Source organism: Natator depressus, chromosome 1, assembly GCF_965152275.1.
Source record: "Natator depressus isolate rNatDep1 chromosome 1, rNatDep2.hap1, whole genome shotgun sequence".
NCBI classification, from domain to species: domain Eukaryota; kingdom Metazoa; phylum Chordata; order Testudines; family Cheloniidae; genus Natator; species Natator depressus.
In genome coordinates, this window is record NC_134234.1 from 298,325,094 (window position 1) to 298,341,167 (window position 16,074).

Below are 16,074 nucleotides of genomic sequence, written 5' to 3' on the forward strand. Positions count from 1 at the left end.
CCACAAAAGTTGGATCCTAGGTAGGAAGCCCCCCCGTGCTAGCTAATGGGAGATGCTGACAAAGGGTGTGTGTGTCCTAAGTCCCACTACTCTCACAGAGTTCACTGCCTAAGTCACAGTTGCCAGGAGGCACCATCATGGCCTGCTATGCACAGCCAGCAACTCCTTTCCTTGAGTCAAGTGGCTTAGGCACCTAAGCTACTTTTTGCAAGAATGAGTTAGGTACTTTCCTAACTCCACACAAAACAGCCCCAGGAGTCGAAGCCTGCCTTATAACTTTTAGCCCATCCATTGGAGCATTCACATGGGAATTACAGGTTCAATTCTCCCCTCAGCCTAATGGTGAGAAAGGATTTGAACAGGCAGCTCCTCTCTCTTAGGTGAGTGCCCTAATCACTCAGCTATAGGATGCTCTGAACTGGGGTTCCCTCCATCTCTCCTGTTGAAGTTGTTCTACTGTTCACACATACTTAAAGACTTATTGGACCAGAAAGCGAGAGGGAATGACTCTGTAGCCTGGTGGTTAGGGCACTGAGGTGGGAGATCCAGTGTCCCATCTCTCATCTCCTAAGTGCTGTGCGGGAAGGGGCTCTCTTTCTAGTGGATGCTGTGTAAAAGGAGACTTACCCCAAATTTCCTTTCTCTCACACTTGTTGCTCGGAAGAAGGTCACTCCTCAAATTTACCACAGTGCTACAGTCTTTGATTTGCTCTTTTTAAGTGGAAGCCGCAGTGTTCCACTTGTTATGGAGTTGGGGGAAGTGAAAGGGGAGAAATGCATGAAGTGCAGTCAGGCTGGCTTTCAGTTAAATAGTCTATCAAAGTATTAATAAATAATAAGCCACTGGACTGTTTCTGTAAACATAAACCATGAGAAAAAGTCTTGGGGTGCAATCCTCTACAGTATTGCCAACCGCAAGAGATCAAAAAACATGAGATTTTTCTTAAAAAAAGGTTATGTTGCCCTTTTTGGTCCTGTTTTATTTCAACTCCCTCTACCTACCTCCAGTGTGTGTGTGTGAGGGCGGAGGGACTGGTGTGGGTGTGTGGCCAATTAGTGTTGCTCACTCTCCCTAATTTATTGGGAAAGGTGATTTTGCCCCTTACTGCTGGAACTCTCATCCCCACATATGCCCATTCCTTGCCCAGTAATTAATTCTTTCCCCCAACCACCAAATAAAACCTGTCCCCTCCATCCCCATATCAATTCTGCGCCCCCCGCCCATTTGCCTCATCTGTTCTACCCCCTATATGTTCTGCCCATCCCCCCCGCCCCAACTGCCCAGCCCCTACCACCCAGCAGTTCACTCCCCCCTCAGATCAGTACCCCTCCCCCCAGCCTTGCCTATGCTCTTTCAGGGGTTCTTCGCCCTCTCTCCAAGGCCTAGGGGCTGCAGGGGAAGGAACAGAAGCACCATCCTGTCCCTGTTGCCCACATAAGAGGAGGGGGGAGGAGGGAACAGAGCCATCCTGAGCTGCTGGGCTCTTTAGCTCCCACCTCTCTGTGAGAATGGCTTGGGGTTGCTGAGGGGAGGGGGGAGAGAGCGCTGACTGCAGCAGCTCCGACTGGTTGTTCTTTCCCCGGAGGTGGGGCAGGCAGCCAATCAGATGGCTTGAATTCACTAGCATGCTGGACCGTCTCATGTCATCGTGCGACTAGATTCCAGGCCCAGACAAAATCCTCTCACTCGGGGAAAAACATGCCCAGAGCTATGGTGGCCTCACCCCCTCGCTGCCCTATTTATGATACACAAGAGGGCCTTAAAAGCCCAATATCTGGGCAAGGGAAGAAGCGGTAAGGCTGCCTCCTGAGGACTCTCCTTGCAAACTCTGGCATAGGGGGCATGGTGGGAGCACGGGGGGCATGTCAGCAGCAAGACATGGGTGGAAATCCTGAGCAGAGCTGCAGCCCATAGCATGGCACTGGATGGAGGGCATAACTTGGACGGCTCCCATACCCAGGAAAATAAAAGGTGGGCTAAAGCCATCCTAATAGCACCCTCACCCAGGCTGTGAGTGCTGGACTGTGCCTCTTAAGGTCTGGTTATACGTGGAATCACACCCCTAGCTCCAAGTGCAGATGTACCCTTAGGGTATGTCTACACTGCCGCTGGAGGTGTAATTTCCAGCTGCGGGTAACCGTACACACACAAGCTTTGAGTGAACTAAAGCACTAAAAACAGCAGTATAGCCACAGTGGCACAGTCTAGCCACTCAGGTACATTCCTAGGGTCTCAGACAGGCTTGTACTTAGGCAGCTAGTCTGTACTGCTGCCCCTGCTGCTGTGGCTATGCTACTTTTAGTGCTCTAGCTCAATCAAAGCTAGCACGGGTACGTCTATCCAAACTGCCAATTACACCAACCGCTGTAGTGTCGATGTAGAGGCAGCACGCAGAATCTCTCCCACAGAATCTTAAAGTGGCAGGAGCCTCTAAGGTGCCACAAGTACTCTTTTTCTTTTTACTGGTATTACAATGGCTCATCTCCCTGCCAATGCAGGACTGTTCCCGATTGTATGTTTGCTAGTGACTTTTAAATGACCCAAGAGACAGGTTTTCTGTGTGTGATTATATTATGCACTAAGGGCCTGTCTATATTGGGGAAATTTTCTAACCAGTTCAAATTGACAGATTTTAAACCAATTAGTGATGACTCTAACCAGTTTAAGAAATCAGTTAGAAATATGTCTCAATATAGACAGCCCCGAAGCAATGATTTTCCTGCTATTCAGCCTTAACGTTCCCTTTCTGAGAAATAATTCCTCAGTGTAAACAATCCAGTTTCAGCATTTTTCCTCAGCATTGTTTCATCAGAGCCTGGACTGATAGCAACACTGTTTCCTCTCTGCTTCAGTCAGTTTGCTTTCCCTCCTTTGTTCCCCCGCAGCCACCTTCTTCTTGAAGTCTGCCACCCAGGCTGATGAGGGAGTATCTGAGGCACAATCTGTGAAACTTCAATTTCCTTTCATAGGGCAGCAGGCCTCAGTGAGGAGGTGGCAGCCTTTGAGGCCTGACAGAGAAAGAGCTAGGAATTGCGGGTGGGAGCTAGAGAAAGAGTATCTGCACAGCCCAGGCACAGATGGGCCCAGCTGCAGAAGTAAGAGAGGAAGCAGCAGGAAACTGGAGAGTAGGCTGCAGGTAAGTCACATGAGGAGGCAGAGTCTCAGGGAATGGTGGGTGGCAGAGGGAAGAGGGAGGGAAAGATGGCTAGACCAAGCTGCTTATATTAAAATGGGCCAAAAAAAGTGGTTTAAAATCAACTGGGCTATCCTAAAAGTAGGACAATCCTAGTAAACCAAGGCATCAGAGCTTGATGTAAATAGGAGTAAATATTGAAATTAGTGGGGTTGGCTCTGTTTTTTAAAAATAATATATAGTAGTAAATATTAACTCAGCTAACTGTTTTTAATAGTATCCTGTTCCTTTAAATGAAAAATTGGACCTTGACATCTTCTTTTCATGCCACTCAGTTTTTCTACCCACCCAAACGATTATCCTGTTTCTTTACTGTGAGAATATTTTATGATCTTTGAGGTACACAACAAAACTAATCCTCGCTCAGCCAATACACTCAGTCATTGTGAAACATAGGGCGAGACCCCAATCTCAGTTACACTGGACTAACTTCATTTAAGAAATGAGTTTTGTGGTCTCCATCCGCTGTGCTCCTTGGCTTCTTTGCTGGTGCTCAGTAGAGAGGCCATGGGCAAAGTAAGAGGCATGGACTCTGAACAAGCCTCTCATCATACAGGTGGTTCTTCAGGTCAGGGTTGAACCTGCTAGGATAGTATCAGGGATCTCCTCCTGTAGCTGTATATATTCTCTGACTAGACATTAAACTCCAGTGCCATCAACCCAGCACGTTTCTGAGCCATACATTCACATAATTTTATTTTATTTCCTGGGAATTATTAGTTTCTTCTTCCCTCCCCAACCTTTGGCTTCTTTGGAATTATCTAGTTTGGGGTCTGGAAAGTGTCAGTACCTGTACCGCACACCAGTGTCTTTTCTTGTAGTGGTAGATCAGGCACGTGCTTTATTTTTATCTGTTTAGAATTCTGCTCACTGTGGTAGCTTCATAAGATACGCATCCCATTTGTGTGAGGAGACAAGTCAGGCAATCTTTCTCCAACTTACTTCAGTGCAATACAATTTAATGCAGGGCACGTGACCTAGGAGAGCAACAAGCATTAAGCAGCCGCAGTTTCTTTTCCTTTTTTACCACTGACAAGGCTTTTTAAGATAAAAGATTGAAGGTTTCTACCAGTGTTTGTGACTCTTTGTAGCTTATTCTAGATACAGCCTCCAAAGTCTGCCTCCTATTATTGATATTGGCTCTGAACTCTTTACAGTGAATAGACTGGGTTGAGCAGAGGGCATAATGCAATTGGTATTAGATAAGATTGCTGGTACCAAGCCAAGAACACTTTAATACAATATGGTAAACCAATGTCATTGCCTTTCCTGGGTGACTGGCAAGGCAAAGCTGAACAGCGTTTCTGGTGCATTATCTTCATCAGTCGATGGGACCTTCCTGCCTCCATGTGGCAAGTTTGTAGTGGTGCTTTCTTGAACTGTAGAGCAAGTTTCTTTCAAGGTCTCACACTAAAGCTCTATCAAAACCCTTCTTAGAAGAGTCCTTTTGTATGAACAATGTTTGGTATTCTCTCTTAATTCAGGGCTGCTTATCCCATCCTTGTCCTCTTTTTCCATATACCCTGAATAGCATTTATTTTATATTAAGGGATAAACAAAACAAAAAAGATCCCCAAAAAAGTTGCAATGAGAGCACGAAGTGTGTGTATGTTTGCATCTCCTCAAGTGCCCCTTCAGTATTTAAAGACAGAACTACCAGTTGTAACTGTCTGTCTTTCTTTTCACACAGAGGGAGAAATAGCTTGTTTAATTTACAGGATTATTTTGTTTGCTTGAATGTGCAAGTGAGTGAGTATTGGAAGAAGTTACTGAGAGAAGATTTGGTTGAAGCAATGGAGTTTTTCCATTTAGTTCTAAGCGGTTAGCTCCCTGGTCATTATTTTCGCTTGTGGCATGAGTTCCATAATCTAGTCCTAGCTCATGGGTCCATTTTTTTTTACACACTCCTAAGCATTCCCTTTTGCTCTGCAGCTTCATTGTCCCACTGGAACAATAGCTGTAGTGGGAGTTCATGTTCTTAGAAGGAGAAGCACTCTCTCAGCTCAGCTAGGACACCACCAGAGAGGATTCTGCATATCATGACTGCAGTTCCTCAGATCCTATAGTTATGGATGTATTATAAGAATCTAGATAGATGAGTTGAGATAAATTGGATGAAATCCTTGTTTGCATTCATTTCTGTGTACTTGTCTTAGGGAATGAACAGCTATTTTCTCTAGCTAGACAGCTGGCCTCTTTAGTGAGTCACTATTCTCATTAAAAAAATCCTAGGAAGCATTCGTATTACATTTGATAATAAGCAACCTTTTTTTTTATTTATTACTGCCGCCTTTGTCCTCTACTTCAGTTGTCTTGTTCCTATTTAGATTCTAGGCTCTCTGGGCAGGAACTTTTATATCTGTGCAGTGGCCAGCACAATGGTTTAGGACCCCATAGTTATGGACTGTAGGTGCTACCCTAGTAATAATGAGCAAATAATATTAGCTACCAAACTCCTCCCTGGTCAAACAGTTGATAATGTAGCATAAGGAAACATCATTCTGGGGTGTATTAACAGGAGTGTTATAAGCAAGACACGGGAAGTAATTCTTCTGCTCTACTCCGCGCTGATTAGGCCTCAACTGGAGTATTGCGTCCAGTTCTGGGTGCCACATTTCAGGAAAGATGTGGACAAATTGGAGAAAGTCGAGAGAAGAGCAACTGAAATGATTAAAGGTCTAGAAAACATGACCTATGAGAGAATGTAGTGAGGCGGAATGGCCTCCCTCGAAGACTGAGGGCCCTGGGGGGCAGAGCCAGGCCAGGCCCACCCCTCATGCTGGAAACAGAGGTGGAAGAAGAAGTATAAGAGGCAGAGCCTCCAGCTCAGTTGAGCCAGAGTCAGGGAAGGAGTCAGACACCTCTGCCTTGCTGCTAGCCCCTGGACCGAGTGGTACCACTCCCTGCCCATGGAGGAGGACCCCAAGGAGCTGCTGGGACTGCCATTTGATGAGTACCCCAAGCATCTGCCAGGACTGCCTGCTGCTGAGAACCCCGAAGACATGGAGGACCCTTGGACTACTGAGTCCTATCCCCAGACTGTGGTAGGAAGTAGCCCAGGGAAACAAGACGTTAGTCTGGTTTTGCTGTCGGAGCGCAATCAGCATGTTTTGGCAGGATCCCTGCCAACCCAGTGGTGGGATTCCCTGACACTGTTAGGGCCATGGCCTGGGATCTGGTGGAGTAGGGTGGGCCTGGGTCCTCCTACCCCCTGCTGCCAATCCCACCCCTGGGGTGGCAGCCTATTCATCTTAGGTCGAGCGGCCTGTGTTTGTCTGCTTTCTGCCCGGCTGGAGAGCTAGGCTTTAGACTGCTGTTGCTTGGCTCTACCCAAAGGGCTGAACCTGACTCTATTTGTTTGCTGTCTTCCCCAGCCCAAAATCTGGGTGATAGACTGCCTATTGCTCTGCCCTGCCCAAAGAGTCAAAGCCTTTAAATGGCTTATTGTTCTTCCCTGTCCAGAGAGCCAGGACCTCGAGACTACCGATTGTTGCTGGGCCCTGCCCAAAGGGCCAGGGCTACAGACTGGTGCTTTGCTAATTCCCTTGCAAATTAATTTGACCACTGTGACACAGAGAGGCAGAGTGGCCTCTCTCTGAGCCTGAGGGGGAGGGATGACCACCATCACGCTACAGGGAAGACTGAAAAAATTGGGTTTGCTTAGTTTGAAGAAGAGAAGACTGAGGGGGGACATGATAACAGTTTTCAAGTACATAAAAGGTTGTTACAAAGAGGAGGGAGAAAAATTGTTGTCCTTAACCTCTGAAGATAGGACAAGAAGCAATGGGCTTAAATTGCTGCAAAGGCGGATTAGGTTGGACTTTAGGAAAAACTGCATGTCAGGGTAGTTAGGTACTGGAATAAATTGCAGAGGGAGGTTGTGGAATCTCCATCATTGGGGATTTTTAAGAGCAGGTTAGACAAATACCTGTCAGGGATGATCTAGATAATACTTAGTCCTGCCTTGAGTGCAGGGGACTGGACTAGATGACCTCTCAAGGTCCCTTCCAGTCCTATGATTCATTGATGCCCAGGTATCATCAATTTATAATTAGACTCTGCTACTTTGCTAGCAGAGGCTACACGCATAACACAGCTGACATATATGGCCTATGGGGTATGTTATTAGTCCCACAGGTGCATCTTGGGTGTCGAAAGATTTCCGATGTGTCGAAAGAATAGTAAATATGGCAGGCAACCAGCTTGGCTTAACAGTGAAATCCTTGCGGATCTTAAACATAAAAAAGAAGCTTACAAGAAGTGGAAGATTGGACAAATGACCAGGGATGAGTATATAAATATTGCTCGGGCATGTAGGAATGAAATCAGGAGGGCCAAATCGCACCTGGAGCTGCAGCTAGCAAGAGATGTTAAGAGTAACAAGAAGGGTTTCTTCAGGTATGTTGGCAACAAGTAGAAAGCCAAGGAAAGTGTGGGCCCCTTACTGAATGAGGGAGGCAACCTAGTGACAGAGGATGTGGAAAAAGCTAATGTACTCAATGCTTTTTTGCCTCTGTCTTCACGAACAAGGTCAGCTCCCAGACTGCTGTGCTGGGCAACATAGCATGGGGAGTAGGTGGCCAGCCCTCTGTGGAGAAAGAAGTGGTTAGGGACTATTTAGAAAAGCTGGACGTGCACAAGTCTACGGGGCCGGATGCGTTGCATCCGAGAGTGCTAAAGGAGTTGGCGGCGGTGATTGCAGAGCCATTGGCCATTATCTTTGAAAACTCATGGCGATCGGGGGAAGTCCCGGACGACTGGAAAAAGTTTAATGTAGTGCCCATCTTTAAAAAAGGGAAGAAGGAGGATCCTGGGAACTACAGGCCAGTCAGCCTCACCTCAGTCCCCGGAAAAATCATGGAGCAGGTCCTCAAGGAATCAATCCTGAAGCACTTACACGAGAGGAAAGTGATCAGGAACAGTCAGCATGGATTCACCAAGGAAAGGTCATGCCTGACTAATCTAATTGCCTTCTATGATGAGATAACTGGTTCTGTGGATGAAGGGAAAGCAGTGGATGTATTGTTTCTTGACTTTAGCAAAGCTTTTGACATGGTCTCCCACAGTATTCTTGTCAGCAAGTTAAAGAAGTATGGGCTGGATGAATGCACTATAAGGTGGGTAGAAAGTTGGCTAGATTGTCGGGCTCAACGGGTAGTGATCAATGGCTCCATGTCTAGATGGCAGCCGGTATCAAGTGGAGTGCCCCAAGGGTCGGTCCTGGGGCCGGTTTTGTTCAATATCTTCATAAATGATCTGGAGGATGGTGTGGATTGCACTCTCAGCAAATTTGCGGATGATACTAAACTAGGAGGAGTGGTAGATACGGTGGCAGGTAGGGATAGGATACGGAGGGACCTAGACAAATTGGAGGATTGGGCCAAAAGAAATCTGATGAGGTTCAACAAGGATAAGTGCAGGGTCCTGCACTTAGGACGGAAGAATCCCATGCACCGCAACAGACTAGGGACCGAATGGCTAGGCAGCAGTTCTACGGAAAAGGACCTAGGGGTGACAGTGGACGAGAAGCTGGATCTGAGTCAACAGGGTGCCCTTGTTGCCAAGAAGGCCAATGGCATTTTGGGATGTATAAGTAGGGGCATAGCCAGCAGTTCGAGGGACGTGATCATTCCCCTCTATTCGACATTGGTGAGGCCTCATCTGGAGTACTGTGTCCAGTTTTGGGCCCCACACTACAAGAAGGATGTGGAAAAATTGGAGAGAGTCCAGCGAAGGGCAACAAAAATGATTAGGGGTCTGGAACACATGACTTTTGAGGAGAGGCTGAGGGAACTGGGATTGTTTAGTCTGCAGAAGAGAAGAATGAGGGGGGATTTGATAGCTGCTTTCAACTACCTGAGAGGTGGTTCCAAAGAGGATGGATTTAGACTATTCTGAGTGGTAGAAGATGACAGGACAAGGAGTAATGGTCTCAAGTTGCAGTGGGGGAGGTTTAGGTTGGATATTAGGAAAAAATTTTTCACTAGGAGGGTGGTGAAACACTGGAATGCGTTACCTAGGGAGGTGGTAGAATTTCCTTCCTTGGAAGTTTTTAAGGTCAGGCTTGACAAAGCCCTGACTGGGATGATTTAATTGGGGATTGGTCCTGCTTTGAGCAGGGGGTTGGACTAGATGACCTCCTGAGGTCCCTTCCAACCCTGATATTCTATGATTCTATGATTTTATGATCTTCTGCCAGATGGAGAAAGAACACAGTTTGTGGTTTCTGCAAACTGGAGGAAAGAAAACAAGATTACGTATATCATAAAAGTGTGCAAATGTGGGCTTTACACTACACTATTATTTATTTGTATCTCACAGAATAATGTTAAATCCAAACTTCCCAAGATGGATAATTTAAAAAAACAATTTGATCATTCAAATAATTTACAGCTTCCCAGAGTTGCAATATGTTTTGGTGACTGATGCCAGATCATTTCTCCATTCAGTCTATTGTAAGTTAAATGGGCTCTTCTGAATTATTTAAAGGATATTTTTTTAATTTCTTCATTAAAAAATGTACTTAACTTTGACACAACACCCTGCTGAGTTATTGCACAAGTGTGTTACATTTATCCAACAATTGATATTTTCTAGAATAGGCCCAATTATGCATCATTGAAATTATTGAAGTTCGGGTGGTGACTTCATTGATGGCAGGTTCAGGGACTTAAAGAAGAATAACATGATGGTTAAAACACAGGGCTAGAAGTTAGGGATCAGGGCTCTATGCTTGGTAAAAATTCAGGTTGTAGAGCTGCATTCTCAGAAGGTAGGTTGCCCTTCAGACAGTTTGGACCACAGCCTGACCTCGTGGACATAAGTTAAGTACTCTGAATCATTAATCAGACAGGGAAATTAATACCACTTTCCTCACGGACATGGTGTAAGGGTTAATTCAATAGTGTTTGTGCACTTGTAACAACATCCTAGTTGGGTTGGCTGCAGGGAATGAACCTGGCTTGTCATTATAAGTTCATGGTTTTCACAGTGTGTTGAAATCTTTAAATAAAAGGCACTAAAATGCTCAAATATTGGAACTAAAAAGGCACTTTGTCCATTTATAACTAATATTGGACAAAAGTCAAGGATATTATGCACCATCAGCTTACAATCTGCTAACAGCCAGTGAAAATTGCTGATACAAATTCAGGTTCTCAGTCATACCATATGGAATCATTTATTAGCAACACACGTGATCACTGCCTGTCATTTTGGCTTGCTTTGTGTTTTACGGAATCTTTTTGGATGCTATACAATAAGTCTTTTCCCCTCCCTGACACACTGTTCTGTGCACTCACATGGGGTCACATTCTGCCATCCTTATTAACACTGAGTTATACCTTCCTTTGCAGACTAAAAATACTGCTCAACATGAGTAAGGGGATTAATGTGACTTACAGTTAGTGAAAGGAAATAAGGAATAAGCTTGAAATCATTACTTAGTCCATTTTCAGCATAATGCACAGAGGGTTACAAATACATCTCATATCTGCCCCCCACATACCTTTCTATAAATGTATACTTTACTAGAGCTGTGAAAACATAGATGTTTCTGACTGTAAAGGGGCACACTCCATTCACGCCCACTCATGCCCAGAAACTTCTCAGCCTCTCCAATGAATGGCACTTCCACTTTATTTATTATATTCCCACCACCAATCTCAATACACTCTTGTGCAGCCAAGTATTTACAGTGGTTTCTTGCCCTTTCCCCCAGGGCCAGAGACTCCCTCCCCTGGGATCTCAGAGCATACTGAGTTCAGCCAACCCAATCCTCTCTTCCTTTACGTCTGTCCTGTGTCATCTTTTATAGCCCTCAGCTGGTGGCTAATTGGTTTGTCAGACCCCAGACTGGTCAGCTAATTAGCCACATATTCCCCACTCAGCCTTCTCCAGGGGAACTAACTGGTGCCTAAGTGATCAGAAGGCTAGCTCACTTGTTAGCTTGCAGCTCCCTGTCACACAGTTGCTAGGTTTTTTTTAGAGAAGCCTTGTCTTTGTTTTGCCCCTGGGTTTTGTTTTGAGTTTAGGTTTCATAGAATCATAGATGGGACCTCAGGAGGTCATCTAGTCCAACCCCCTGCTCAAAGCAGGACCAATCCCCAGTTTTTGCCCCAGATCCCTAAATGGCCCCCTCAAGGATTGAACTCACAACTGGGTTTAGCAGGCCAGTGCTCAAACCACTGAGCTATCCCTCCCCCACTTCAAACCATTCAAAGTTGAAACCACTGAATTTCACCAAGCTCTGCATGAGACCTATGTTCTATAGCAATGAACATCTTATAAATGGACAGACGCTTAAAGATGATCCTATGTTTTGTGAGAAGTCCGGCTCTGGACAGGTGTGCTTGAAATGTATGCAAATTGAGCTACCCTTATTAAAGACTCCTTTTACAGCAGCACCACAGTGTACTAGTGCCCAGATCCACCAAGGTACTTAGGCACCTAAACCCCAGATTCAGGTGCCTAAATCCCAGTTTTGTCTCTCCTCCAATCCACAAAACTTGCACCAAACTGTCAAGGTACCTAAATCCACTCAGCATCTAAATTTTCAGGGTAAAAGTTCCCTCAGCACCTAGGTTTCTGTCTCTGGACATGCACACTGCTTCCTTCTTCTAGGCATCCAGATGCCTATCTCCTGCCTGAGCCCTAGAATGATTCACAGAGGGTAGACTGGTGTTTGTCTGCCTATGTTGTGGACAAAGACCAATCCAGTAGGCACACTCAGAGGCTGCCTACTGGGTCAGCCCCATTCAAAATCTGGGCAGGGGAAGAGGAGGTAGTGGTGCCCACTTTATAATTTTTAGCCCAATGGTTAGCACGCTTGCCTGGGATGTGAGAGATCCAGCTTCAAGCTCCCGCTCTGCCAGATGGGGAGAAAGGATTTGAATGGGCCTCTCCCACATGTCTCAGGAGCATGGTATAACTAACCCCTGGACTTTGTGATGTGGGAGCTTTTTCAGTCTCTCCTGCTGAAGGTGTTCCACTGAGGATAAATAATGAAACAGTGATTGGAGCCAGGGGACTGGACATCGGGTCTCCCTCAAGGCGCCCTAACTACTTGTTGATAGAATCATTCTCTTGTTGGCCCAATGACTATTTAACTATTTATCAACAGTGGAACAGTCACTGAGCCCAAGAATGGGCCCCTGGCTCCAATCGTTCTTTCATTAGTTAGCCACAGTGGAACAGCTTCAGCAGAGGAGACTGCCCTCAAAATATCTCACAGCTCAGTGGTGTGACTACTCTTGTGAGATGTGGGAGACCCCTGTTTAAATCCTGTTTCCCCTGCTGGTAGAGGGGGAAACTGAACTTGAGGCCATGTCTTCACTATGGAGCTAAATCAGTGCTGATACAGCAACATCGATTAAGTGGTAGAATGAAGATGTGCTAAATCAAAGGGAGAGTGCTTTCCCGTCGATTTCTGTAGTCCACCTCCCTGAGAAGCATAAAGTAAGCCGGCGGGAGAGCGTCAACTTCAGTTATGTTATTCACATAACTGAAGTAGTGTAGCTTAGATCGATTTACTGCAGTAGTGTAGACCAGGCCTAAGTTAGTCACATGCTCTAACAGCTGGACTAAAAGTTCTAAGGTTGGCTTCTCCTCCAGCTCTTTTGGTGGCACATGGCAGGTGGCTAAATCATGTCTGCAAGCAATGCATTAGGCACCTAAGCCACCAGACTCCAGCAGGTTCCCATTTGTGGATTGCTCAGCAGAGATAGGCACCTCCCTGCAGCCTGGACTTAGGCATCTACCTCTAAGAGAGATGGGGCTTTGCACACACTCTTTTATTGGCATTTCCCACTGGCTAGTTTAGGTGGCTCCCTGCCTAGCATGCTGGCTTTTGTGGATTGCAGTGTAAGGTGCCTGTCTCCACGCATTCACTGTACAGGGAGACTAGGTGCCTAACTTCAGCTTTGTGGATCACAGGGCTGTTCCCGTGATTTTCTGTGTGCCTAAAAGTTAGGCACTGGGATGCTCAGCACTGCAATGCCTAAGTCCCTTTGTGGATCTAGGTCTACATGCTTTCCAAATACCTCTCCTCTCTGAGGTTTGCACAATCTAAGAACAGATAGGCAGAGATTAGGGTAAGAGAAATGGTTTAATAAGCAAATTTACAGATGCACATTCAGCCCAGGTTTACCTTTCATTGTAAACATGTGACAGCTCTACAATTGACTTCCTACCTCCACAGATCTTACCTCTAATTCAAGTGGCACATATTACTTTTATCCTATTACTAGTATATATTCCCTTGTTTTGCAAAGGAGACATATTACATTTGAAATGTGTTACAGATTGTAAAATCAAACTTTGGCTAAATCACTCTTGAAAAACATGTTGTGTAATAATCCTAGCAAGCTCTCTGCTGCATTTGGAGAAATAATAATTCCAATAGATATGAAAAACACCCCACCATCAGAAGCCCAGGGCCACACGCAAAAAATGCATGCAGAATGGCAAACCTCAGTCGTTGTGACCTCCTCGCAGATTTGGTATTTCCAGTAATCATGCATGCAAGCTAGGTGCACTGTGCACACTGATGATTTTCAAATCAGGCTTTAAAAGCCCAGAAGCAAGTTAGGAGAAAACAGCTGAGGCAGGGGGCAGGCCGGATGGTTGTTTGTTAAGCTGTTCTGTTGAAACAGGGCTTTATGCCAGCATATCCTTTTCTACTGTGTTTTCCTTTCAAGTTTGGCTCTACTATCTACCTCTGCTTCTTCTGAAAAATTTTCTCTTTGAACATTGTGTTTTTGTTTCATGGGGGAAGCACAGACATGGGAGCAACAGCAGAGGAGTTTTAGCACCTCCATCGCATCCGCAATTCTGGCCTCTTGATTCATGTCCTTGGGGTTCCCCAGCCAGCTTCAAACTTCCTGCACCAGCATTTGCTGCTGGGACCAGTGGATTTACCAGCTATTTACTTTCTCAGAGCGCCCCAGATACTTATGACCTTGCCATCACAGGAGAAGGGGACAGTATTGAAATGCATGCAGCAATTGTTTCCTTGAGAGGATAGATAGGCTCCAAGTATTTTTTTTTCAGTCACAGCTGGATAATGCTTATGAAACCTCTGAAATGCTTGGTAAGACCATTGATACCCATGGCACTAAATTAAATTCTCAGCACGCAGCTGCAGAAACGTGGCTCAAGAATATTTATTTATTAAAAAGACTAAATAGTGGGGAAATCTGATTAAGTGTAATTGGCATGCTCTGCCTTTGCCCAAATACGCACATAGGATAAAAAAGTAGCGCCTCCGGTCACTTTTAAAGAACAGTCAGTTGCTTGTTAAAGCTGGGAATCCTCCTCCTTTGGCAAGAATTAATTTTCTTCCAGGCAAGAGAAATTTTCCCAAGTATCCCAAATTTAGGACTAGATCATGACTTGGGCTACGTACCCATACAGGGGAGGAAGAGCCCCCGGAGCAAGCTCCCCAGATCTGAGGTCCTGGCACACTGGCATAAGCATGCACTGCATACCTGCTATTTTCTCCCCACTACCCACCGCTGGATGACACGGAATGGACGGCTAGTCAGCACAGCCAAGCCAGTACGGGCAGTATCCGTTTACTGCTGCTATAGACCAACAGCAAGTTATTAACTAACCCTCATCTCTACAATCCTCCGGAGGAGCTTAAACAGGAGCTACTAACATTAAATATTTTTAAATCAGCAGGAACAGATAGCCAGCTCTTTTAAAACACTTGGAAGCAAGTTGAGGGACTCACTGGACCATTAATGTTGCTTTTCAACAAGACTTGCAACCCTGGGTAAGTTCCAGAAGACTGGAAGAAAGCTAACATTGTGCCAATATTTAAAAAGGGTATAGGATGACCCTGGTAACTGTAGACCTGTCAGTCTGACAGATAATGGAACAGTTGACACAGGCCTCAATTAATAAAGAATTAAAGGTGGGTAATATAATTAATGCCAATCAACATGGGTTTATGGAAAATAGATCTTGTCAAACTAACTCGCTTTCTTTTTTTGATGAGATTACAAGTTTGGTTGATGTAGGTCAGTGGTTCCCAAACTTGTTCCGCTGCTTTTGCAGGGAAAGCCCCTGGCGGGCTGGGCCGGTTTGTTTACCTCCCGCGTACACAGATTCGGCCGATCGCGGTTCCCAGTGGCTGCGGTTCACTGCTGGAAGTGGAGGCCAGTATGTCCCTCAGCCCATGCCGCTTCCAGCAGCTCCTATTGGCCGGGCACAGCGAACCACGGCCACTGGGAGCTGCGATCGGCCGAACCTGCAGACATGGCAGGTAAACAAACCGGCCAGGCCCTCCAGGGGCTTTCCCTGAACAAGCGGCTTCCCAAGTTTGGGAAACACTGCCCTAGGGACTTCTCTGCTGATGGATCACTGCCCATTAATTTAAATTTTTGGACCAAAACATTGAATTCTTTCTTTATCTGCTGCTCATATGCAATGATGGGCATTGCTACTTTCGGCTCATTCTTATGCTATTTAATTCCGTAAAGGACTCAGTATGGCAATGTTGATGGGCTGTCACACCTGCCCTGCCCAAGCTCCCATCAACTCAAAGAAGTGATGAAGTGTTACCCACCACTAGTACAGACATCAACAAAGAAACTGCTTTATGGATTGGACCTGCTACATCCTGATTTTGCCTGATTTGTAGCCAAATCCCAGGCTATGCAAATTGATCGATGATGTAGAACTCATCATCGTTATTTTCAAATAGGAGACTGTGTGTGGATTTGCAACTATGGTTATCGAGTGAAATAGATACCTGGAGAACTTGTGAAATGCACAGGACCTGTCGTTCTTGGTAAAACTATCCAATGGTACTTTATGGAAATGACTTATGGACCAGTTGTAGCCTCAGCAAGTACCAGCATCTGGGAATGTTCCA